Genomic DNA, 24,250 nt, shown 5'->3' with positions numbered 1-24,250 from the left:
GCTCACGTGAAAAAAGTCTGCCGGGTAAAAAAGTCATGGGTAAAAAAAATCTCAGAGGTAAAAAAAGATTCGGGTAAAAAGTCTAGCAGGTAGAAAAGTCTTATGGGTAGAAAAAGTCTCATGGGTAAAAAATTCCCGCAGGTAAAAAGTCTCAGGGGTAAAATAAGTCTCAGGGGTAAAATAAGTCTCAGGGGTAAAAAAAGTCTCACGGGTTAAAAAACATCTGACGGGTAAAAAGTCTCAGAGGTAAAAAGTCCCATAGGTAAAAAATGTCTCACGGGAAAAAAGTCTGACGGGTAAAAAAAGTCATGGGTAAAAAAAGTCTCACAGGTAAAAAAAGATTCGGGTAAAAAATCTAGCAGGTAGAAAAGTCTTATGGGTAGAAAAAGTCTCATGGGTAAAAAATTCCCGCATGTAAAAATCTCAGGGGTAAAATAAGTCTCACGGGTAAAATAAGTCTCATGGGTAAAAAAAGTCTCACAGCTAAAAAAAGTCTCACGGGTGAAAAAAGTCCCACAGGCAAAAAAACGTCTCAGAGGTAAAAAGTCCCATAGGTAAAAAATGTCTCACGGGAAAAAAGTCTGACGGGTAAAAAAAGTCATGGGTAAAAAAAAGTCTCACAGGTAAAAAAAGTCTCAGAGGTAAAAAAAGATTCGGGTAAAAAGTCTAGCAGGTAGAAAAGTCTTATGGGTAGAAAAAGTCTCATGGGTAAAAAATTCCCGCAGGTAAAAAGTCTCAGGGGTAAAATAAGTCTCAGGGGTAAAAAAAGTCTCACGGGTTAAAAAACATCTGACGGGGGAAAAGTCTCAGAGGTAAAAAGTCCCATATGTAAAAAATGTCTCACGTGAAAAAAGTCTGACGGGTAAAAAAAGTCATGGGTAAAAAAAGTCTCACAGGTAAAAAAAGTCTCAGAGGTAAAAAAAGATTCGGGTAAAAAGTCTAGCAGGTAGAAAAGTCTTATGGGTAGAAAAAGTCTCATGGGTAAAAAATTCCCGCAGGTAAAAAGTCTCAGAGGTACAATAAGTCTCATGGGTAAAAAAAGTCTCAGGGGTAAAATAAGTCTCATGGGTAAAAAAAGATTTGCGTAAAAAGTCTAGCAGGTACAAAAGTCGCACAGGTAGAAAAAGTCTCATGGGTAAAAAATTCCCGCATGTAAAAATCTCAGGGGTAAAATAAGTCTCAGGGGTAAAATAAGTCTCAGGGGTAAAATAAGTCTCAGGGGTAAAAAAAGTCTCACGGGTTAAAAAACATCTGACGGGGGAAAAGTCTCAGAGGTAAAAAGTCCCATAGGTAAAAAATGTCTCACGTGAAAAAAGTCTGACGGGTAAAAAAAGTCATGGGTAAAAAAAGTCTCACAGGTAAAAAAAGATTCGGGTAAAAAGTCTAGCTTGTAGAAAAATCGCACAGGTAGAAAAAGTCTCATGGGTAAAAAATTCCCGCAGGTAAAAATCTCAGGGGTAAAATAAGTCTCAGGGGTAAAATATGTCTCATGGGTAAAAAAAGTCTCACAGGTAAAAAAAGTATCACGGGTGAAAAAAGTCTCACAGGCAAAAAAACGTCTCAGAGGCAAAAAGTCCCATAGGTAAAAAATGTCTCACGGGAAAAAAGTCTGACGGGTAAAATAAGTCATGGTTAAAAAAAAGTCTCACAGGTAAAAAAAGTCTCAGAGGTAAAAAAAGATTCGGGTAAAAAGTCTAGCAGGTAGAAAAGTCTTATGGGTAGAAAAAGTCTCATGGGTAAAAAATTCCCGCAGGTAAAAAGTCTCAGGGGTAAAATAAGTCTCATGGGTAAAAAAACTCTCAGGGGTAAAATAAGTCTCATGGGTTAAAAAAAGATTCGGGTAAAAAGTCTAGCAGGTAGTAAAGTCGCACAGGTCGAAAAAGTCTCATGGGTAAAAAATTCCCACAGGTAAAAAGTCTCAGGGGTAAAATAAGTCTCACAGGTAAAAAAAGTCTCAGGGATAAAAAAAGTCTCATGGATCAAAAAACATCTGACGGGTAAAAAGTCTCAGAGGTAAAAAGTCCCATATGAAAAAAATATCTCACGTGAAAAAAGTCTGCTGTGTAAAAAAGTCATGGGTAAAAAAAGTCTCAGAGGTAAAAAAAGATTCGGGTAAAAAGTCTAGCAGGTAGAAAAGTCTCACAGGTAGAAAAAGTCTCATGGGTAGAATATTCCCGCATGTAAAAATCTCAGGGGTAAAATAAGTCTCAGGGGTAAAATAAGTCTCATGGGTACAATAAGTCTGACGGGTAAAAAAAGTCATGGGTAAAAAAAGTCTCACAGGTAAAAAAAGTTTCAGAGGTAAAAAAAGATTCGGGTAAAATGTCTAGCAGGTAGAAAAGTCGCACAGGTAGAAAAAGTCTCATGGGTAAAAAATTCCCGCAGGTAAAAAGTCTCAGGGGTAAAATAAGTCTCAGGGGTAAGATAACTCTCAGGGGTAAAAAAAGTCTCACAGGTAAAAAAAGTCTCATGGGTTAAAAAACATCTGACGGGTAAAAAGTCTCAGAGGTAAAAAGTCCCATATGAAAAAAATATCTCACGGGAAAAAAGTCTGACGGGTAAAAAAAGTCATGGGTAAAAACAGTCTCACAGGTAAAAAAAGATTCGGGTAAAAAGTCTAGCAGGTAGAAAAGTCGCACAGGTAGAAAAAGTCTCATGGGTTAAAAAACATCTGACGGGTAAAAAGTCTCAGAGGTAAAAAGTCCCATATGAAAAAAATATCTCACGTGAAAAAAGTCTGACGGGTAAAAAAAGTCATTGGTAAAAAAAGGCTCACAGGTAAAAAAAGATTCGGGTAAAAAGTCTAGCAGGTAGAAAAGTCGCACAGGTAGAAAAAGTCTCATGGGTAAAAAATTCCCACAGGTAAAAATCTCAGGGGTAAAATAAGTCTCAGGGGTAAAATAAGTCTCATGGGTAAAATAAGTCTGACGGGTAAAAAAAGTATCACGGGTGAAAAAAGTCTCACAGGCAAAATAACGTCTCAGAGGCAAAAAGTCCCATAGGTAAAAAATGTCTAACGGGAAAAAAGTCTGACGGGTAAAAAAAGTCATGGCTAAAAAAAAAGTCTCACAGGTAAAAAAAGTCTCAGAGGTAAAAAAAGATTCGGGTAAAAAGTCTAGCAGGTAGAAAAGTCTTATGGGTAGAAAAAGTCTCATGGGTAAAAAATTCCCGCAGGTAAAAAGTCTCAGGGGTAAAATAAGTCTCACGGGTAAAATAAGTCTCAGGGGTAAAAAAAGTCTCACGGGTTAAAAAACATCTGACGGGGGAAAAGTCTCAGAGGTAAAAAGTCCCATATGTAAAAAATGTCTCACGTGAAAAAAGTCTGACGGGTAAAAAAAGTCATGGGTAAAAAAAGTCTCACAGGTAAAAAAAGTCTCAGAGGTAAAAAAAGATTTGGGTAAAAAGTCTAGCAGGTAGAAAAGTCTTATGGGTAGAAAAAGTCTCATGGGTAAAAAATTCCCGCAGGTAAAAAGTCTCAGGGGTAAAATAAGTCTCATGGGTTAAAAAACATCTGACGGGTAAAAAGTCTCAGAGGTAAAAAGTCCCATATGAAAAAAATATCTCACGTGAAAAAAGTCTGACGAGTAAAAAAAGTCATGGGTAAAAAAAGGCTCACAGGTAAAAAAAGATTCGGGTAAAAAGTCTAGCAGGTAGAAAAGTCGCACAGGTAGAAAAAGTCTCATGGGTAAAAAATTCCCGCATGTAAAAATCTCAGGGGTAAAATAAGTCTCATGGGTAAAATATGTCTCATGGGTAAAAAAAGTCTCACAGGTAAAAAAAGTATCACGGGTGAAAAAAGTCTCACAGGCAAAAAAACGTCTCAGAGGCAAAAAGTCCCATAGGTAAAAAATGTCTCACGGGAAAAAAGTCTCACGGGTAAAAAAAGTCATGGGTAAAAAAAAGTCTCACAGGTAAAAAAAGTCTCAGAGGTAAAAAAAGATTCGGGTAAAAAGTCTAGCAGGTAGAAAAGTCTTATGGGTAGAAAAAGTCTCATGGGTAAAAATTCCCGCAGGTAAAAAGTCTCAGGGGTAAAATAAGTCTCAGGGGTAAAATAAGTCTCAGGGGTAAAATAAGTCTCATGGGTAAAAAAAGATTTGTGTAAAAAGTCTAGCAGGTAGAAAAGTCTCACAGGTAGAAAAAGTCTCATGGGTAAAAAATTCCCGCATGTAAAAATCTCAGGGGTAAAATAAGTCTCAGGGGTAAAATAAGTCTCACAGGTAAAATAAGTCTCAGGGGTAAAAAAAGTCTCACGGGTTAAAAAACATCTGACGGGTGAAAAGTCTCAGAGGTAAAAAGTCCCATAGGTAAAAAATGTCTCACGTGAAAAAAGTCTGACGGGTAAAAAAAGTCTCACAGGTAAAAAAAGTCTCAGAGGTAAAAAAAGATTCGGGTAAAAAATCTAGCAGGTAGAAAAGTCTTATGGGTAAAAAATTCCCGCATGTAAAAATCTCAGGGGTAAAATAAGTCTCAGGGGTAAAATAAGTCTCATGGGTAAAAAAAGATTTGCGTAAAAAGTCTAGCAGGTAGAAAAGTCTCACAGGTAGAAAAAGTCTCATGGGTAGAATATTCCCGCATGTAAAAATCTCAGGGGTAAAATAAGTCTCAGGGGTAAAATAAGTCTCATGGGTACAATAAGTCTGACGGGTAAAAAAAGTCTCATGGGTTAAAAAAGTCTCAGAGGTAAAAAAAGATTCGGGTAAAATGTCTAGCAGGTAGAAAAGTCTCACAGGTAGAAAAAGTCTCATGGGTAAAAAATTCCCACAGGTAAAAATCTCAGGGGTAAAATAAGTCTCAGGGGTAAAATAAGTCTCATGGGTAAAATAAGTCTGACGGGTAAAAAAAGTCATGGGTAAAAAAAGTCTCACAGGTAAAAAAAGTCTCAGAGGTAAAAAAAGATTCGGGTAAAATGTCTAGCAGGTAGAAAAGTCTAGCAGGTAGAAAAAGTCTCATGGGTAGAATATTTCCGCATGTAAAAATCTCAGGGGTAAAATAAGTCTCAGGGGTAAAATAAGTCTCACAGGTAAAAAAAGTCTCACGGGTTAAAAAAGTCTCACGGGTTAAAAAACATCTGACGGGTGAAAAGTCTCAGAGGTAAAAAGTCCCATAGGTAAAAAATGTCTCACGTGAAAAAAGTCTGACGGGTAAAAAAAGTCACGGTTAAAAAAAGTCTCACAGGTAAAAAAAGTCTCAGAGGTAAAAAAAGATTCGGGTAAAAAGTCTCAGAGGTAGAAAAGTCTCAGAGGTAGAAAAAGTCTCATGGGTAGAATATTCCCGCATGTAAAAATCTCAGGGGTAAAATAAGTCTCATGGGTACAATTAGTCTGACGGGTAAAAAAAGTCTCACGGGTTAAAAAACATCTGATGGGTGAAAAGTCTCAGAGGTAAAAAGTCCCATAGGTAAAAAATGTCTCACGGGAAAAAAGTCTGACGGGTAAAAAAAGTCATGGTTAAAAAAATCTCACAGGTAAAAAAAGTCTCAGAGGTAGAAAAAGATTCGGGTAAAAAGTCTAGCAGGTAGAAAAGTCTCACAGGTAGAAAAAGTCTCATGGGTAAAAAATTCCCGCAGGTAAAAAGTCTCAGGGGTAAAATAAGTCTCATGGGTACAATTAGTCTGACGGGTAAAAAAAGGCTCACAGGTAAAAAAAGTTTCAGAGGTAAAAAAAGATTCGGGTAAAATGTCTAGCAGGTAGAAAAGTCGCACAGGTAGAAAAAGTCTCATGGGTAAAAAATTCCCTCAGGTAAAAAGTCTCAGGGGTAAAATAAGTCTCAGGGGTAAGATAACTCTCAGGGGTAAAAAAAGTCTCACAGGTAAAAAAAGTCTCATGGGTTAAAAAACATCTGACGGGTAAAAAGTCTCAGAGGTAAAAAGTCCCATATGAAAAAAATATCTCACGTGAAAAAAGTCTGACGAGTAAAAAAAGTCATGCGTAAAAAAAGGCTCACAGGTAAAAAAAGATTCGGGTAAAAAGTCTAGCAGGTAGAAAAGTCGCACAGGTAGAAAAAGTCTCATGGGTAAAAAATTCCCGCATGTAAAAATATCAGGGGTAAAATAAGTCTCAGGGCTAAAATAAGTCTCAGGGGTAAAAAAAGTCTCACAGGTAAAAAAAGTCTCACAGGTGAAAAAAGTCTCACAGGTAAAAAAAGTCTCAGAGGTAAAAAGTCCCATAGGTAAAAAATGTCTCACGTGAAAAAAGTCTGACGGGTAAAAAAAGTCATGGGTAAAAAAAGTCTCACAGGTAAAAAAAGTCTCAGAGGTAAAAAAAGATTCGGGTAAAAAGTCTAGCAGGTAGAAAAGTCTTATGGGTAGAAAAAGTCTCATGGGTAAAAAATTCCCGCAGGTAAAAAGTCTCAGGGGTAAAATAAGTCTCATGGGTAAAAAAAGTCTCAGGGGTAAAATAAGTCTCATGGGTAAAAAAAGATTTGCGTAAAAAGTCTAGCAGGTAGAAAAGTCTCACAGGTAGAAAAAGTCTCATGGGTAGAATATTCCCGCATGTAAAAATCTCAGGGGTAAAATAAGTCTCAGGGGTAAAATAAGTCTCATGGGTACAATAAGTCTGACGGGTAAAAAAAGTCTCATGGGTTAAAAAAGTCTCACAGGTAAAAAAAGTTTCAGAGGTAAAAAAAGATTCGGGTAAAATGTCTAGCAGGTAGAAAAGTCGCACAGGTAGAAAAAGTCTCATGGGTAAAAAATTCCCGCAGTTAAAAAGTCTCAGGGGTAAAATAAGTCTCAGGGGTAAGATAACTCTCAGGGGTAAAAAAAGTCTCACAGGTAAAAAAAGTCTCATGGGTTAAAAAACATCTGACGGGTAAAAAGTCTCAGAGGTAAAAAGTCCCATATGAAAAAAATATCTCACGTGAAAAAAGTCTGACGAGTAAAAAAAGTCATGGGTAAAAAAAGGCTCACAGGTAAAAAAAGATTCGGGTAAAAAGTCTAGCAGGTAGAAAAGTCGCACAGGTAGAAAAAGTCTCATGGGTAAAAAATTCCCGCATGTAAAAATATCAGGGGTAAAATAAGTCTCAGGGCTAAAATAAGTCTCAGGGGTAAAAAAAGTCTCACAGGTAAAAAAAGTCTCAGAGGTAAAAAAAGATTCGGGTAAAAAATCTAGCAGGTAGAAAAGTCTTATGGGTAAAAAATTCCCGCATGTAAAAATCTCAGGGGTAAAATAAGTCTCAGGGGTAAAATAAGTCTCATGGGTAAAAAAAGTCTCACAGGTAAAAAAAGTCTCACGGGTGAAAAAAGTCTCACAGGCAAAAAAACGTCTCAGAGGCAAAAAGTCCCATAGGTAAAAAATGTCTCACGGGAAAAAAGTCTGACGGGTAAAAAAAGTCATGGGTAAAAAAAAGTCTCACAGGTAAAAAAAGTCTCAGAGGTAAAAAAAGATTCGGGTAAAAAGTCTAGCAGGTAGAAAAGTCGCACAGGTAGAAAAAGTCTCATGGGTAAAAAATTCCCGCAGGTAAAAAGTCTCAGGGGTAAAATAAGTCTCATGGGTAAAAAAAGTCTCAGGGGTAAAATAAGTCTCATGGGTAAAAAAAGATTTGCGTAAAAAGTCTAGCAGGTAGAAAAGTCTCACAGGTAGAAAAAGTCTCATGGGTAGAATATTCCCGCATGTAAAAATCTCAGGGGTAAAATAAGTCTCAGGGGTACAATAAGTCTGACGGGTAAAAAAAGTCTCATGGGTTAAAAAAGTCTCAGAGGTAAAAAAAGATTCGGGTAAAATGTCTAGCAGGTAGAAAAGTCTCACAGGTAGAAAAAGTCTCATGGGTAAAAAATTCCCACAGGTAAAAATCTCAGGGGTAAAATAAGTCTCAGGGGTAAAATAAGTCTCATGGGTAAAATAAGTCTGACGGGTAAAAAAAGTCATGGGTAAAAAAAGTCTCACAGGTAAAAAAAGTCTCAGAGGTAAAAAAAGATTCGGGTAAAATGTCTAGCAGGTAGAAAAGTCTAGCAGGTAGAAAAAGTCTCATGGGTAGAATATTTCCGCATGTAAAAATCTCAGGGGTAAAATAAGTCTCAGGGGTAAAATAAGTCTCACAGGTAAAAAAAGTCTCACGGGTTAAAAAAGTCTCACGGGTTAAAAAACATCTGACGGGTGAAAAGTCTCAGAGGTAAAAAGTCCCATAGGTAAAAAATGTCTCACGTGAAAAAAGTCTGACGGGTAAAAAAAGTCACGGTTAAAAAAAGTCTCACAGGTAAAAAAAGTCTCAGAGGTAAAAAAAGATTCGGGTAAAAAGTCTAGCAGGTAGAAAAGTCTCACAGGTAGAAAAAGTCTCATGGGTAAAAAATTCCCGCAGGTAAAAAGTCTCAGGGGTAAAATAAGTCTCATGGGTACAATTAGTCTGACGGGTAAAAAAAGGCTCACAGGTAAAAAAAGTTTCAGAGGTAAAAAAAGATTCGGGTAAAATGTCTAGCAGGTAGAAAAGTCGCACAGGTAGAAAAAGTCTCATGGGTAAAAAATTCCCGCAGGTAAAAAGTCTCAGGGGTAAAATAAGTCTCAGGGGTAAGATAACTCTCAGGGGTAAAAAAAGTCTCACAGGTAAAAAAAGTCTCATGGGTTAAAAAACATCTGACGGGTAAAAAGTCTCAGAGGTAAAAAGTCCCATATGAAAAAAATATCTCACGTGAAAAAAGTCTGACGAGTAAAAAAAGTCATGGGTAAAAAAAGGCTCACAGGTAAAAAAAGATTCGGGTAAAAAGTCTAGCAGGTAGAAAAGTCGCACAGGTAGAAAAAGTCTCATGGGTAAAAAATTCCCGCATGTAAAAATATCAGGGGTAAAATAAGTCTCAGGGCTAAAATAAGTCTCAGGGGTAAAAAAAGTCTCACAGGTAAAAAAAGTCTCACAGGTGAAAAAAGTCTCACAGGTAAAAAAAGTCTCAGAGGTAAAAAGTCCCATAGGTAAAAAATGTCTCACGTGAAAAAAGTCTGACGGGTAAAAAAAGTCATGGGTAAAAAAAGTCTCACAGGTAAAAAAAGTCTCAGAGGTAAAAAAAGATTCGGGTAAAAAGTCTAGCAGGTAGAAAAGTCTTATGGGTAGAAAAAGTCTCATGGGTAAAAAATTCCCGCAGGTAAAAAGTCTCAGGGGTAAAATAAGTCTCATGGGTAAAAAAAGTCTCAGGGGTAAAATAAGTCTCATGGGTAAAAAAAGATTTGCGTAAAAAGTCTAGCAGGTAGAAAAGTCTCACAGGTAGAAAAAGTCTCATGGGTAGAATATTCCCGCATGTAAAAATCTCAGGGGTAAAATAAGTCTCAGGGGTAAAATAAGTCTCATGGGTACAATAAGTCTGACGGGTAAAAAAAGTCTCATGGGTTAAAAAAGTCTCACAGGTAAAAAAAGTTTCAGAGGTAAAAAAAGATTCGGGTAAAATGTCTAGCAGGTAGAAAAGTCGCACAGGTAGAAAAAGTCTCATGGGTAAAAAATTCCCGCAGGTAAATAGTCTCAGAGGTAAAATAAGTCTCAGGGGTAAGATAACTCTCAGGGGTAAAAAAAGTCTCACAGGTAAAAAAAGTCTCATGGGTTAAAAAACATCTGACGGGTAAAAAGTCTCAGAGGTAAAAAGTCCCATATGAAAAAAATATCTCACGGGAAAAAAGTCTGACGGGTAAAAAAAGTCATGGGTAAAAACAGTCTCACAGGTAAAAAAAGATTCGGGTAAAAAGTCTAGCAGGTAGAAAAGTCGCACAGGTAGAAAAAGTCTCATGGGTTAAAAAACATCTGACGGGTAAAAAGTCTCAGAGGTAAAAAGTCCCATAGGTAAAAAATGTCTCACGTGAAAAAAGTCTGACGGGTAAAAAAAGTCATGGGTAAAAAAAGTCTCACAGGTAAAAAAAGTCCCTGAGGTAAAAAAAGATTCGGGTAAAAAGTCTCAGAGGTAGAACAGTCGCACAGGTAGAAAAAGTCTCATGGGTAAAAAATGTGTCACAGGTAAAAAAAGTCTCACGGGTAATAGAAGTCTCAGAGGTAAAAAAAGATTCGGGTAAAAAGTCTAGCAGGTAGAAAAGTCTCATAGGTAGAAAAAGTATCATGGGTAAAAAATTCCCGCAGGAAAAAATCTCAGAGGTAAAATAAGTCTCAGGGGTGAAATAAGTCTCATGGGTAAAAAAAGTCTCACAGGTAAAAAAAGTCTCACGGGTGAAAAAAGTCTCACAGGTAAAAAAAGTCTCAGAGGTAAAAAAAGATTCAGGGGTAAAAAGTCTAGCAGGTAGAAAAGTCTCACAGGTAGAAAAAGTCTCATGGGTAAAAAATTCCCGCAGGTAAAAATCTCATGGGTAAAATAAGTCTCAGGGGTAAAATAAGTCTCACAGGTAAAAAAAGTCTCACGGGTTAAAAAACATCTGACGGGTAAAAAATCTCAGAGGTAAAAAGTCCCATAGGTAAAAAATGTCTCACGGGAAAAAAGTCTGACGGGTAAAAAAAGTCATGGGTAAAAAAAGTCTCACAGGTAAAAAAAGTCCCTGAGGTAAAAAAAGATTCGGGTAAAAAGTCTCAGAGGTAGAAAATTCGCACAGGTAGAAAAAGTCTCATGGGTAAAAAATTCCCGCAGGTAAAAAGTCTCAGGGGTAAAATAAGTCTCAGGGGTAAAATAAGTCTCACAGGTAAAAAAAGTCTCACGGGTGAAAAAAGTCTCACCGGTAAAAGAAGTCATGGGTAAAAAGGTCTCACAGTTAAAAAAAAAGTCTCACGGGTTAAAAAACATCTGACGGGTAAAAAGTGTACAGAGGTAAAAAGTCCCATAGGTAAAAAATGTCTCACGGGAAAAAAGTCTGACGGGTAAAAAAAGTCATGGGTGAAAAAGCCTCACAGGTAAAAGAAGTCTCAGAGGTAAAAAAAGATTCGGGTAAAAATCTAGCAGGTAGAAAAGTCTCACAGGTAGAAAAAGTCTCATGGGTAAAAAATTCCCACAGGTAAAAATCTCATGGGTAAAATAAGACTCAGGGGGAAAATAAGTCTTAGGGGTAAAATAAGTCTTAGGGGTAAAAAAAGTCTCAGAGGTAAAAAAAGTCTCAGAGGTAAAAAAAGATTCGGGTAAAAAGTCTAGCAGGTAGAAAAGTCTCACAGGTAGAAAAAGTCTCATGGGTTAAAGATTCCCGCAGGTAAAAATCTCAGGGGTAAAATAAGTCTCACAGGTAAAATAAGTCTCAGGGGTAAAAAAAGTCTCACGGTTTAAAAAACATCTGACGGGTAAAAAGTCTCAGAGGTAAAAAGTCCCATATGAAAAAAGTATCTCACGTGAAAAAAGTCTGACGGGTAAAATAAGTCATGGGTAAAAAAAGGCTCACAGGTAAAAAAAGATTCGGGTAAAAAGTCTAGCAGGTAGAAAAGTCGCACAGGTAGAAAAAGTTTCATGGGTAAAAAATTCCCGCATGTAAAAATCTCAGGGGTAAAATAAGTCTCAGGGGTAAAATAAGTCTCAGGGGTAAAAAAAGTCTCACAGGTAAAAAAAGTCTCACGGGCGAAAAAAGTCTCACAGGTAAAAAAAGTCTCAGAGGTAAAAAGTCCCATAGGTAAATATGTCTCACATGAAAAAAGTCTCACGGGTAAAAGAAGTCATGGGTAAAAAGGTCTCACAGTTAAAAAAAGTCTCCCGGGTTAAAAAACATCTGACGGGTAAAAAGTATCAGAGGTAAAAAGTCCCATAGGTAAAAAATGTCTCACGTGAAAAAAGTCTGACGGGTAAAAAAAGTCATGGGGAAAAAAAAGTCTCACAGGTAAAAAAAGTCTCAGAGGTAAAAAAAGATTCGGGTAAAATGTCTAGCAGGTAGAAAAGTCGCACAGGTAGAAAAAGTCTCATGGGTAAAAAATTCCCGCAGTTAAAAAGTCTCAGGGGTAAAATAAGTCTCAGGGGTAAGATAACTCTCAGGGGTAAAAAAAGTCTCACAGGTAAAAAAAGTCTCATGGGTTAAAAAACATCTGACGGGTAAAAAGTCTCAGAGGTAAAAAGTCCCATATGAAAAAAATATCTCACGTGAAAAAAGTCTGACGAGTAAAAAAAGTCATGGGTAAAAAAAGGCTCACAGGTAAAAAAAGATTCGGGTAAAAAGTCTAGCAGGTAGAAAAGTCGCACAGGTAGAAAAAGTTTCATGGGTAAAAAATTCCCGCATGTAAAAATCTCAGGGGTAAAATAAGTCTCAGGGGTAAAATAAGTCTCAGGGGTAAAAAAAGTCTCACAGGTAAAAAAAGTCTCACAGGTGAAAAAAGTCTCACAGGTAAAAAAAGTATCAGAGGTAAAAAGTCCCATAGGTAAAAAATGTCTCACGTGAAAAAAGTCTCACGGGTAAAAGAAGTCATGGGTAAAAAGGTCTCACAGTTAAAAAAAGTCTCACGGGTTAAAAAACATCTGACGGGTAAAAAGAATCAGAGGTAAAAAGTCCCATAGGTAAAAAATGTCTCACGTGAAAAAAGTCTGACGGGTAAAAAAAGTCATGTGTAAAAAAAGTCTCACAGTTAAAAAAAGTCTCAGAGGTAAAAAAAGATTCGGGTAAAATGTCTAGCAGGTAGAAAAGTCTTATGGGTAGAAAAAGTCTCATGGGTAAAAAATTCCCGCAGGTAAAAAGTCTCAGGGGTAAAATAAGTCTCATGGGTAAAAAAAATCTCAGGGGTAAAATAAGTCTCATGGGTAAAAAAAGATTTGCGTAAAAAGTCTAGCAGGTAGAAAAGAATCACAGGTAGAAAAAGTCTCATGGGTAGAATATTCCCGCATGTAAAAATCTCAGGGGTAAAATAAGTCTCAGGGGTAAAATAAGTCTCATGGGTACAATAAGTCTGACGGGTAAAAAAAGTCTCATGGGTTAAAAAAGTCTCACAGGTAAAAAAAGATTCGGGTAAAATGTCTAGCAGGTAGAAAAGTCTCACAGGTAGAAAAAGTCTCATGGGTAAAAAATTCCCGCAGGTAAAAAGTCTCAGAGGCAAAATAAGTCTCACAGGTAAAATAAGTCTCACAGGTAAAATAAGTCTCAGGGATAAAAAAAGTCTCATGGGTTAAAAATCATCTGACTGGTGAAAAGTCTCAGAGGTAAAAAGTCCCATAGGTAAAAAATGTCTTACGTGAAAAAAGTCTGACGGGTAAAAAAAGTCATGGTTAAAAAAAGTCTCACAGGTAAAAAAAGTCTCAGAGGTAAAAAAAGATTCGGGTAAAAAGTCTAGCAGGTAGAAATGTTGCACAGGTAGAAAAAGTCTCATGGGTAAAAAATTCCCGCAGTTAAAAAGTCTCAGGGGTAAAATAAGTCTCAGGGGTAAAATAAGTCTCAGGGGTAAAAAAAGTCTCACAGGTAAAAAAAGTCTCACAGGTGAAAAAAGTCTCACAGGTAAAAAAAGTCTCAGAGGTAAAAAGTCCCATAGGTAAAAAATGTCTGAGGTGAAAAAAGTCTCACGGGTAAAAGAAGTCATGGGTAAAAAGGTCACACAGTTAAAAAAAGTCTCACGGGTTAAAAAACATCTGACGGGTAAAAAGTATCAGAGGTAAAAAGTCCCATAGGTAAAAAATGTCTCACGTGAAAAAAGTCTGACGGGTAAAAAAACTCATGGGTAAATAAAGTCTCACAGGTAAAAAAAGTCTCAGAGGTAAAGAAAGATTCGGGTAAAATGTCTAGCAGGTAGAAAAGTCGCACAGGTAGAAAAAGTCTCATGGGTAAAAAATTCCCGCAGGTAAAAAGTCTCAGGGGTAAAATAAGTCTCATGGGTAAAAAAAATCTCAGGGGTAAAATAAGTCTCATGGGTAAAAAAAGATTTGCGTAAAAAGTCTAGCAGGTAGAAAAGTCTCACAGGTAGAAAAAGCCTCATGGGTAGAATATTCCCGCATGTAAAAATCTCAGGGGTAAAATAAGTCTCAGGGGTAAAATAAGTCTCATGGGTACAATAAGTCTGACGGGTAAAAAAAGTCTCATGGGTTAAAAAAGTCTCACAGGTAAAAAAAGATTCGGGTAAAATGTCTAGCAGGTAGAAAAGTCTCACAGGTAGAAAAAGTCTCATGGGTAAAAAATTCCCGCAGGTAAAAAGTCTCAGAGGCAAAATAAGTCTCACAGGTAAAATAAGTCTCACAGGTAAAATAAGTCTCAGGGATAAAAAAAGTCTCATGGGTTAAAAATCATCTGACTGGTGAAAAGTCTCAGAGGTAAAAAGTCCCATAGGTAAAAAATGTCTTACGTGAAAAAAGTCTGACGGGTAAAAAAAGTCATGGTTAAAAAAAGTCTCACAGGTAAAAAAAGTCTCAGAGGTAAAAAAAGATTCGGGTAAAAAGTCTAGCAGGTAGAAATGTTGCACAGGTAGAAAAAGTCTCATGGGTAAAAAATTCCCGCAGTTAAAAAGTCTCAGGGGTAAAATAAGTCTCAGGGGTAAAATAAGTCTCAGGGGTAAAAAAAGTCTCACAGGTAAAAAAAGTCTCACAGGTGAAAAAAGTCTCACAGGTAAAAAAAGTCTCAGAGGTAAAAAGTCCCATAGGTAAAAAATGTCTGAGGTGAAAAAAGTCTCACGGGTAAAAGAAGTCATGGGTAAAAAGGTCACACAGTTAAAAAAAGTCTCACGGGTTAAAAAACATCTGACGGGTAAAAAGTATCAGAGGTAAAAAGTCCCATAGGTAAAAAATGTCTCACGGGAAAAAAGTCTGACGGGTAAAAAAACTCATGGGTAAATAAAGTCTCACAGGTAAAAAAAGTCTCAGAGGTAAAGAAAGATTCGGGTAAAATGTCTAGCAGGTAGAAAAGTCGCACAGGTAGAAAAAGTCTCATGGGTAAAAAATTCCCGCAGGTAAAAAGTCTCAGAGGCAAAATAAGTCTCACAGGTAAAATAAGTCTCACAGGTAAAATAAGTCTCAGGGATAAAAAAAGTCTCATGGGTTAAAAATCATCTGACGGGTGAAAAGTCTCAGAGGTAAAAAGTCCCATAGGTAAAAAATGTCTTACGTGAAAAAAGTCTGACGGGTAAAAAAAGTCATGGTTAAAAAAAGTCTCACAGGTAAAAAAAGTCTCAGAGGTAAAAAAAAATTCGGGTAAAATGTCTAGCAGGTAGAAAAGTCTTATGGGTAGAAAAAGTCTCATGGGTAAAAAATTCCCGCAGGTAAAAAGTCTCAGGGGTAAAATAAGTCTCATGGGTAAAAAAAATCTCAGGGGTAAAATAAGTCTCATGGGTAAAAAAAGATTTGCGTAAAAAGTCTAGCAGGTAGAAAAGTCTCACAGGTAGAAAAAGCCTCATGGGTAGAATATTCCCGCATGTAAAAATCTCAGGGGTAAAATAAGTCTCAGGGGTAAAATAAGTCTCATGGGTACAATAAGTCTGACGGGTAAAAAAAGTCTCATGGGTTAAAAAAGTCTCACAGGTAAAAAAAGATTCGGGTAAAATATCTAGCAGGTAGAAAAGTCTCACAGGTAGAAAAAGTCTCATGGGTAAAAAATTCCCGCAGGTAAAAAGTCTCAGAGGCAAAATAAGTCTCACAGGTAAAATAAGTCTCACAGGTAAAATAAGTCTCAGGGATAAAAAAAGTCTCATGGGTTAAAAATCATCTGACGGGTGAAAAGTCTCAGAGGTAAAAAGTCCCATAGGTAAAAAATGTCTTACGTGAAAAAAGTCTGACGGGTAAAAAAAGTCATGGTTAAAAAAAGTCTCACAGGTAAAAAAAGTCTCAGAGGTAAAAAAAGATTCGGGTAAAAAGTCTAGCAGGTAGAAATGTTGCACAGGTAGAAAAAGTCTCATGGGTAAAAAATTCCCGCAGTTAAAAAGTCTCAGGGGTAAAATAAGTCTCAGGGGTAAAATAAGTCTCAGGGGTAAAAAAAGTCTCACAGGTAAAAAAAGTCTCACAGGTGAAAAAAGTCTCACAGGTAAAAAAAGTCTCACAGGTAAAAAAAGTCTCACGGGTTAAAAAACATCTGACGGGTAAAAAGTCTCAGAGGTAAAAAGTCCCATAGGTAAAAAATGTCTCACGTGAAAAAAGTCTGACGGGTAAAAAAAGTCATGGGTAAAAAAAGTCTCACAGGTAAAAAAAGTCCCTGAGGTAAAAAAAGATTCGGGTAAAAAGTCTCAGAGGTAGAACAGTCGCACAGGTAGAAAAAGTCTCATGGGTAAAAAATGTGTCACAGGTAAAAAAAGTCTCACGGGTAATAGAAGTCTCAGAGGTAAAAAAAGATTCGGGTAAAAAGTCTAGCAGGTAGAAAAGTCTCATAGGTAGAAAAAGTATCATGGGTAAAAAATTCCCGCAGGAAAAAATCTCAGAGGTAAAATAAGTCTCAGGGGTGAAATAAGTCTCATGGGTAAAAAAAGTCTCACAGGTAAAAAAAGTCTCACGGGTGAAAAAAGTCTCACAGGTAAAAAAAGTCTCAGAGGTAAAAAAAGATTCAGGGGTAAAAAGTCTAGCAGGTAGAAAAGTCTCACAGGTAGAAAAAGTCTCATGGGTAAAAAATTCCCGCAGGTAAAAATCTCATGGGTAAAATAAGTCTCAGGGGTAAAATAAGTCTCATGGGTAAAATAAGTCTGACGGGTAAAAAAAGTCATGGGTAAAAAAAGTCTCACAGGTAAAAAAAGTCTCAGAGGTAAAAAAAGATTCGGGTAAAATGTCTAGCAGGTAGAAAAGTCTAGCAGGTAGAAAAAGTCTCATGGGTAGAATATTTCCGCATGTAAAAATCTCAGGGGTAAAATAAGTCTCAGGGGTAAAATAAGTCTCACAGGTAAAAAAAGTCTCACGGGTTAAAAAAGTCTCACGGGTTAAAAAACATCTGACGGGTGAAAAGTCTCAGAGGTAAAAAGTCCCATAGGTAAAAAATGTCTCACGTGAAAAAAGTCTGACGGGTAAAAAAAGTCACGGTTAAAAAAAGTCTCACAGGTAAAAAAAGTCTCAGAGGTAAAAAAAGATTCGGGTAAAAAGTCTAGCAGGTAGAAAAGTCTCACAGGTAGAAAAAGTCTCATGGGTAGAATATTCCCGCATGTAAAAATCTCAGGGGTAAAATAAGTCTCATGGGTACAATTAGTCTGACGGGTAAAAAAAGTCTCACGGGTTAAAAAACATCTGATGGGTGAAAAGTCTCAGAGGTAAAAAGTCCCATAGGTAAAAAATGTCTCACGTGAAAAAAGTCTGACGGGTAAAAAAAGTCATGGTTAAAAAAATCTCACAGGTAAAAAAAGTCTCAGAGGTAGAAAAAGATTCGGGTAAAAAGTCTAGCAGGTAGAAAAGTCTCACAGGTAGAAAAAGTCTCATGGGTAAAAAATTCCCGCAGGTAAAAAGTCTCAGGGGTAAAATAAGTCTCATGGGTACAATTAGTCTGACGGGTAAAAAAAGTCTCATGGGTTAAAAAAGTCTCACAGGTAAAAAAAGTTTCAGAGGTAAAAAAAGATTCGGGTAAAATGTCTAGCAGGTAGAAAAGTCGCACAGGTAGAAAAAGTCTCATGGGTAAAAAATTCCCGCAGTTAAAAAGTCTCAGGGGTAAAATAAGTCTCAGGGGTAAGATAACTCTCAGGGGTAAAAAAAGTCTCACAGGTAAAAAAAGTCTCATGGGTTAAAAAACATCTGACGGGTAAAAAGTCTCAGAGGTAAAAAGTCCCATATGAAAAAAATATCTCACGTGAAAAAAGTCTGACGAGTAAAAAAAGTCATGGGTAAAAAAAGGCTCACAGGTAAAAAAAGATTCGGGTAAAAAGTCTAGCAGGTAGAAAAGTCGCACAGGTAGAAAAAGTCTCATGGGTAAAAAATTCCCGCATGTAAAAATATCAGGGGTAAAATAAGTCTCAGGGCTAAAATAAGTCTCAGGGGTAAAAAAAGTCTCACAGGTAAAAAAAGTCTCAGAGGTAAAAAAAGATTCGGGTAAAAAATCTAGCAGGTAGAAAAGTCTTATGGGTAAAAAATTCCCGCATGTAAAAATATCAGGGGTAAAATAAGTCTCAGGGGTAAAATAAGTCTCATGGGTAAAAAAAGTCTCACAGGTAAAAAAAGTCTCACGGGTGAAAAAAGTCTCACAGGCAAAAAAACGTCTCAGAGGCAAAAAGTCCCATAGGTAAAAAATGTCTCACGGGAAAAAAGTCTGACGGGTAAAAAAAGTCATGGGTAAAAAAAAGTCTCACAGGTAAAAAAAGTCTCAGAGGTAAAAAAAGATTCGGGTAAAAAGTCTAGGAGGTAGAAAAGTCGCACAGGTAGAAAAAGTCTCATGGGTAAAAAATTCCCGCAGGTAAAAAGTCTCAGGGGTAAAATAAGTCTCATGGGTAAAAAAAGTCTCAGGGGTAAAATAAGTCTCATGGGTAAAAAAAGATTTGCCTAAAAAGTCTAGCAGGTAGAAAAGTCTCACAGGTAGAAAAAGTCTCATGGGTAGAATATTCCCGCATGTAAAAATCTCAGGGGTAAAATAAGTCTCAGGGGTAAAATAAGTCTCATGGGTACAATAAGTCTGACGGGTAAAAAAAGTCTCATGGGTTAAAAAAGTCTCAGAGGTAAAAAAAGATTCGGGTAAAATGTCTAGCAGGTAGAAAAGTCTCACAGGTAGAAAAAGTCTCATGGGTAAAAAATTCCCACAGGTAAAAATCTCAGGGGTAAAATAAGTCTCAGGGGTAAAATAAGTCTCATGGGTAAAATAAGTCTGACGGGTAAAAAAAGTCATGGGTAAAAAAAGTCTCACAGGTAAAAAAAGTCTCAGAGGTAAAAAAAGATTCGGGTAAAATGTCTAGCAGGTAGAAAAGTCTAGCAGGTAGAAAAAGTCTCATGGGTAGAATATTTCCGCATGTAAAAATCTCAGGGGTAAAATAAGTCTCAGGGGTAAAATAAGTCTCACAGGTAAAAAAAGTCTCACGGGTTAAAAAAGTCTCACGGGTTAAAAAACATCTGACGGGTGAAAAGTCTCAGAGGTAAAAAGTCCCATAGGTAAAAAATGTCTCACGTGAAAAAAGTCTGACGGGTAAAAAAAGTCACGGTTAAAAAAAGTCTCACAGGTAAAAAAAGTCTCAGAGGTAAAAAAAGATTCGGGTAAAAAGTCTAGCAGGTAGAAAAGTCTCACAGGTAGAAAAAGTCTCATGGGTAGAATATTCCCGCATGTAAGAATCTCAGGGGTAAAATAAGTCTCATGGGTACAATTAGTCTGACGGGTAAAAAAAGTCTCACGGGTTAAAAAACATCTGATGGGTGAAAAGTCTCAGAGGTAAAAAGTCCCATAGGTAAAAAATGTCTCACGTGAAAAAAGTCTGACGGGTAAAAAAAGTCATGGTTAAAAAAATCTCACAGGTAAAAAAAGTCTCAGAGGTAGAAAAAGATTCGGGTAAAAAGTCTAGCAGGTAGAAAAGTCTCACAGGTAGAAAAAGTCTCATGGGTAAAAAATTCCCGCAGGTAAAAAGTCTCAGGGGTAAAATAAGTCTCATGGGTACAATTAGTCTGACGGGTAAAAAAAGGCTCACAGGTAAAAAAAGTTTCAGAGGTAAAAAAAGATTCGGGTAAAATGTCTAGCAGGTAGAAAAGTCGCACAGGTAGAAAAAGTCTCATGGGTAAAAAATTCCCGCAGGTAAAAAGTCTCAGGGGTAAAATAAGTCTCAGGGGTAAGATAACTCTCAGGGGTAAAAAAAGTCTCACAGGTAAAAAAAGTCTCATGGGTTAAAAAACATCTGACGGGTAAAAAGTCTCAGAGGTAAAAAGTCCCATATGAAAAAAATATCTCACGTGAAAAAAGTCTGACGAGTAAAAAAAGTCATGGGTAAAAAAAGGCTCACAGGTAAAAAAAGATTCGGGTAAAAAGTCTAGCAGGTAGAAAAGTCGCACAGGTAGAAAAAGTCTCATGGGTAAAAAATTCCCGCATGTAAAAATATCAGGGGTAAAATAAGTCTCAGGGCTAAAATAAGTCTCAGGGGTAAAAAAAGTCTCACAGGTGAAAAAAGTCTCACAGGTAAAAAAAGTCTCAGAGGTAAAAAGTCCCATAGGTAAAAAATGTCTCACGTGAAAAAAGTCTGACGGGTAAAAAAAGTCATGGGTAAAAAAAGTCTCACAGGTAAAAAAAGTCTCAGAGGTAAAAAAAGATTCGGGTAAAAATTCTAGCAGGTAGAAAAGTCTTATGGGTAGAAAAAGTCTCATGGGTAAAAAATTCCCGCAGGTAAAAAGTCTCAGGGGTAAAATAAGTCTTATGGGTAAAAAAAGTCTCAGGGGTAAAATAAGTCTCATGGGTAAAAAAAGATTTGCGTAAAAAGTCTAGCAGGTAGAAAAGTCTCACAGGTAGAAAAAGTCTCATGGGTAGAATATTCCCGCATGTAAAAATCTCAGGGGTAAAATAAGTCTCAGGGGTAAAATAAGTCTCATGGGTACAATAAGTCTGACGGGTAAAAAAAGTCTCATGGGTTAAAAAAGTCTCACAGGTAAAAAAAGTTTCAGAGGTAAAAAAAGATTCGGGTAAAATGTCTAGCAGGTAGAAAAGTCGCACAGGTAGAAAAAGTCTCATGGGTAAAAAATTCCCGCAGGTAAAAAGTCTCAGGGGTAAAATAAGTCTCAGGGGTAAGATAACTCTCAGGGGTAAAAAAAGTCTCACAGGTAAAAAAGGTCTCATGGGTTAAAAAACATCTGACGGGTAAAAAGTCTCAGAGGTAAAAAGTCCCATATGAAAAAAATATCTCACGGGAAAAAAGTCTGACGGGTAAAAAAAGTCATGGGTAAAAACAGTCTCACAGGTAAAAAAAGATTCGGGTAAAAAGTCTAGCAGGTAGAAAAGTCGCACAGGTAGAAAAAGTCTCATGGGTTAAAAAACATCTGACGGGTAAAAAGTCTCAGAGGTAAAAAGTCCCATAGGTAAAAAATGTCTCACGTGAAAAAAGTCTGACGGGTAAAAAAAGTCATGGGTAAAAAAAGTCTCACAGGTAAAAAAAGTCCCTGAGGTAAAAAAAGATTCGGGTAAAAAGTCTCAGAGGTAGAACAGTCGCACAGGTAGAAAAAGTCTCATGGGTAAAAAATGTGTCACAGGTAAAAAAAGTCTCACGGGTAATAGAAGTCTCAGAGGTAAAAAAAGATTCGGGTAAAAAGTCTAGCAGGTAGAAAAGTCTCATAGGTAGAAAAAGTATCATGGGTAAAAAATTCCCGCAGGAAAAAATCTCAGAGGTAAAATAAGTCTCAGGGGTGAAATAAGTCTCATGGGTAAAAAAAGTCTCACAGGTAAAAAAAGTCTCACGGGTGAAAAAAGTCTCACAGGTAAAAAAAGTCTCAGAGGTAAAAAAAGATTCAGGGGTAAAAAGTCTAGCAGGTAGAAAAGTCTCACAGGTAGAAAAAGTCTCATGGGTAAAAAATTCCCGCAGGTAAAAATCTCATGGGTAAAATAAGTCTCAGGGGTAAAATAAGTCTCACAGGTAAAAAAAGTCTCACGGGTTAAAAAACATCTGACGGGTAAAAAATCTCAGAGGTAAAAAGTCCCATAGGTAAAAAATGTCTCACGGGAAAAAAGTCTGACGGGTAAAAAAAGTCATGGGTAAAAAAAGTCTCACAGGTAAAAAAAGTCCCTGAGGTAAAAAAAGATTCGGGTAAAAAGTCTCAGAGGTAGAAAATTCGCACAGGTAGAAAAAGTCTCATGGGTAAAAAATTCCCGCAGGTAAAAAGTCTCAGGGGTAAAATAAGTCTCAGGGGTAAAATAAGTCTCACAGGTAAAAAAAGTCTCACGGGTGAAAAAAGTCTCACCGGTAAAAGAAGTCATGGGTAAAAAGGTCTCACAGTTAAAAAAAAAGTCTCACGGGTTAAAAAACATCTGACGGGTAAAAAGTGTCAGAGGTAAAAAGTCCCATAGGTAAAAAATGTCTCACGGGAAAAAAGTCTGACGGGTAAAAAAAGTCATGGGTGAAAAAGCCTCACAGGTAAAAGAAGTCTCAGAGGTAAAAAAAGATTCGGGTAAAAATCTAGCAGGTAGAAAAGTCTCACAGGTAGAAAAAGTCTCATGGGTAAAAAATTCCCACAGGTAAAAATCTCATGGGTAAAATAAGACTCAGGGGGAAAATAAGTCTTAGGGGTAAAATAAGTCTTAGGGGTAAAAAAAGTCTCAGAGGTAAAAAAAGTCTCAGAGGTAAAAAAAGATTCGGGTAAAAAGTCTAGCAGGTAGAAAAGTCTCACAGGTAGAAAAAGTCTCATGGGTTAAAGATTCCCGCAGGTAAAAATCTCAGGGGTAAAATAAGTCTCACAGGTAAAATAAGTCTCAGGGGTAAAAAAAGTCTCACGGTTTAAAAAACATCTGACGGGTAAAAAGTCTCAGAGGTAAAAAGTCCCATATGAAAAAAGTATCTCACGTGAAAAAAGTCTGACGGGTAAAATAAGTCATGGGTAAAAAAAGGCTCACAGGTAAAAAAAGATTCGGGTAAAAAGTCTAGCAGGTAGAAAAGTCGCACAGGTAGAAAAAGTTTCATGGGTAAAAAATTCCCGCATGTAAAAATCTCAGGGGTAAAATAAGTCTCAGGGGTAAAATAAGTCTCAGGGGTAAAAAAAGTCTCACAGGTAAAAAAAGTCTCACGGGCGAAAAAAGTCTCACAGGTAAAAAAAGTCTCAGAGGTAAAAAGTCCCATAGGTAAATATGTCTCACGTGAAAAAAGTCTCACGGGTAAAAGAAGTCATGGGTAAAAAGGTCTCACAGTTAAAAAAAGTCTCCCGGGTTAAAAAACATCTGACGGGTAAAAAGTATCAGAGGTAAAAAGTCCCATAGGTAAAAAATGTCTCACGTGAAAAAAGTCTGACGGGTAAAAAAAGTCATGGGGAAAAAAAAGTCTCACAGGTAAAAAAAGTCTCAGAGGTAAAAAAAGATTCGGGTAAAATGTCTAGCAGGTAGAAAAGTCGCACAGGTAGAAAAAGTCTCATGGGTAAAAAATTCCCGCAGTTAAAAAGTCTCAGGGGTAAAATAAGTCTCAGGGGTAAGATAACTCTCAGGGGTAAAAAAAGTCTCACAGGTAAAAAAAGTCTCATGGGTTAAAAAACATCTGACGGGTAAAAAGTCTCAGAGGTAAAAAGTCCCATATGAAAAAAATATCTCACGTGAAAAAAGTCTGACGAGTAAAAAAAGTCATGGGTAAAAAAAGGCTCACAGGTAAAAAAAGATTCGGGTAAAAAGTCTAGCAGGTAGAAAAGTCGCACAGGTAGAAAAAGTCTCATGGGTAAAAAATTCCCGCATGTAAAAATATCAGGGGTAAAATAAGTCTCAGGGCTAAAATAAGTCTCAGGGGTAAAAAAAGTCTCACAGGTAAAAAAAGTCTCACGGGCGAAAAAAGTCTCACAGGTAAAAAAAGACTCAGAGGTAAAAAGTCCCATAGGTAAATATGTCTCACGTGAAAAAAGTCTCACGGGTAAAAGAAGTCATGGGTAAAAAGGTCTCACAGTTAAAAAAAGTCTCACGGGTTAAAAAACATCTGACGGGTAAAAAGTATCAGAGGTAAAAAGTCCCATAGGTAAAAAATGTCTCACGTGAAAAAAGTCTGACGGGTAAAAAAAGTCATGGGGAAAAAAAAGTCTCACAGGTAAAAAAAGTCTCAGAGGTAAAAAAAGATTCGGGTAAAATGTCTAGCAGGTAGAAAAGTCGCACAGGTAGAAAAAGTCTCATGGGTAAAAAATTCCCGCAGTTAAAAAGTCTCAGGGGTAAAATAAGTCTCAGGGGTAAGATAACTCTCAGGGGTAAAAAAAGTCTCACAGGTAAAAAAAGTCTCATGGGTTAAAAAACATCTGACGGGTAAAAAGTCTCAGAGGTAAAAAGTCCCATATGAAAAAAATATCTCACGTGAAAAAAGTCTGACGAGTAAAAAAAGTCATGGGTAAAAAAAGGCTCACAGGTAAAAAAAGATTCGGGTAAAAAGTCTAGCAGGTAGAAAAGTCGCACAGGTAGAAAAAGTCTCATGGGTAAAAAATTCCCGCATGTAAAAATCTCAGGGGTAAAATAAGTCTCAGGGGTAAAATAAGTCTCAGGGGTAAAAAAAGTCTCACAGGTAAAAAAAGTCTCACAGGTGAAAAAAGTCTCACAGGTAAAAAAAGTATCAGAGGTAAAAAGTCCCATAGGTAAAAAATGTCTCACGTGAAAAAAGTCTCACGGGTAAAAGAAGTCATGGGTAAAAAGGTCTCACAGTTAAAAAAAGTCTCACGGGTTAAAAAACATCTGACGGGTAAAAAGAATCAGAGGTAAAAAGTCCCATAGGTAAAAAATGTCTCACGTGAAAAAAGTCTGACGGGTAAAAAAAGTCATGTGTAAAAAAAGTCTCACAGTTAAAAAAAGTCTCAGAGGTAAAAAAAGATTCGGGTAAAATGTCTAGCAGGTAGAAAAGTCTTATGGGTAGAAAAAGTCTCATGGGTAAAAAATTCCCG

At 36.9% G+C, this 24,250-nt stretch overlaps 2 long non-coding RNA genes across 4 annotated transcripts in view; both read left to right on the top strand.

Moving 5' to 3' along the window:
• The first annotated feature begins 7,034 nt into the window (after window positions 1-7,034).
• Window positions 7,035-16,438, top strand: LOC308058165. Its single transcript, XR_013925705.1, has 3 exons — window positions 7,035-7,093; window positions 10,111-10,438; window positions 16,290-16,438. It is a non-coding gene; the product is annotated as an uncharacterized lncRNA (long non-coding RNA).
• A 1,178-nt stretch (window positions 16,439-17,616) lies between these two features.
• LOC308058164 overlaps window positions 17,617-24,250 on the top strand; it is a 30,331-nt gene continuing 23,697 nt past the window's right edge. For 2 of the 3 annotated variants that reach the window (XR_013925702.1, XR_013925704.1), the window contains exon 1: window positions 20,933-21,413. This is a non-coding gene — a long non-coding RNA (uncharacterized lncRNA). Of the gene's footprint in view, window positions 17,780-20,932; window positions 21,414-24,250 lie in introns of those variants that run through there. The other variant, XR_013925703.1, reaches the window with a different exon arrangement.

This window comes from Falco punctatus, assembly GCF_963210335.1.
Source record: "Falco punctatus genome assembly, contig: scaffold_47, whole genome shotgun sequence".
Lineage (NCBI taxonomy): Eukaryota > Metazoa > Chordata > Aves > Falconiformes > Falconidae > Falco > Falco punctatus.
The sequence above is the reverse complement of the archived record's forward strand: the minus strand, read 5'-3'. Positions and strand labels throughout refer to the sequence as shown.